Genomic DNA, 1,733 nt, shown 5'->3' with positions numbered 1-1,733 from the left:
CATTTCGATCGCACTCATCCATCATTTGCCTCAGATGCACGAAATGTGCGCCTTGGGTTATGCACAGATGGTTTCAGTCCATTTGGGAATTCTAGTACTCCTTACAGTTGTTGGCCTGTTATTATTGCTGTATATAATCTTCCCCCATGGATGTGCATGCAAAAGCCTTTCTTGTTCCTGAATATGGTTATACCAGGCCCAAAAAGTCCAGGAAAAAATCTTGATATATTTTTACGTCCATTAATAGACGAGTTGAAAATATTGTGGACAATTGGGGTGCAAGCTTATGACGTGTGCAAAAAACAAAATTTCAACATGAGAGCTGCTCTTTTATGGACAATCAGTGATTTCCCTGCAAATGCGATAGTATCTGGATGGAGCACTCATGGGTTGTTGGCATGTCCTTATTGTATGGAAAGGACAAAATCTTTCAGACTTCGTTAGGAAGGAATGCATGTTGGTTTGATTGTCATCGTCAGTTTTTGCCTCCTGACCATCCTTATAGAAGACAAGCCTACAAGTTTCGGAAGGGAAAATGTGAAAATGATCCCTATGCGCTTAACTGGAGAAGACATGCGACAAAAGGTGGATGAGCTTCCTGAAACCATCTTGGAAAACCACCAGGTGGTACACACCCAATTGATGGATTTGACAGGACACATAATTGGGTTAAAAGGAGCATATTCTGGGAGTTACCATATTGGCACACAAATCTTATCCGACATAATCTGGATGTCATGCATATCGAAAAAAACGTCTTTGATAATATCTTTAACACTATTATGGACGTTAAAGATAAAACAAAAGATAATGTCAGATCTCGAAAAGATTTGGAGTTGTATTGTAGTCGTACTGAGATGCATTTGTTTGAAGGTGCAAATGGAAAAATCTACAAACCCAAGGCACCATATACTTTAACTAAAGCACAGAAGAAAGAATTGTGCTCTTGGGTAAAATCATTAAAGTTACCTGATGGGTATTCCTCAAACATTGCTCGTTGTATGAATGAAGAGGAATGCAAATTTTATGGAATGAAGAGTCATGACTGTCATGTGTTCATGCAAAAATTACTCCCAATTGCATTTAGAGATCTACTACCGAAACCTATTTGGGAAGCGCTGACTGAACTCAACAGTTTTTCTTTAAGGATCTATGCGCAACTATATTGCGTGTGGAGCACATGCAAAAACTTGAGAAGAACATTGTTGAGATATTGTGTAAGTTAGAGAAAATTTTTCCCCCAAGCTTCTTTGATTCTATGGAACATCTACCAGTTCACCTTGCGTATGAAGCTAAAGTTGGTGGACCTGTACAATATCGATGGATGTATCCATTTGAGAGGTAATTTTTTTAAGTTCAATTATCTTATATAATTAGAAAATATAAGTTATCTTGTGTAAATTAAAAGTTTAACAAATTTTAGGTTTCTATACCATTTGAAGAAAAAGGTTGGAAATCGAGCTCGAGTTGAAGCATCAATTGTTGAAGCGTATATGATTGAAGAAGTCTCAACATTTTGCTCTTCATATTTTGAACCACATGTAAAATCCAGATTAAATCAGGTTCCACGAAATGATGATGGAGGAATGATAGATTCTTGTGAAAGTCTATTTTCTACACATCCTGGACGACCACTTGGTAATAGAATTGCAGTTAGATATCTGGATGAGGATGAGATGAAGGCTGCACATAGATATGTCTTGATGAATTATGAGAAGATTGATCCATTCTTG

The sequence above is a fragment of the Sesamum indicum genome, linkage group LG5 (assembly GCF_000512975.1).
Source record: "Sesamum indicum cultivar Zhongzhi No. 13 linkage group LG5, S_indicum_v1.0, whole genome shotgun sequence".
Classification (NCBI taxonomy): domain Eukaryota; kingdom Viridiplantae; phylum Streptophyta; class Magnoliopsida; order Lamiales; family Pedaliaceae; genus Sesamum; species Sesamum indicum.
This window is presented reverse-complemented; position numbering follows the sequence as displayed.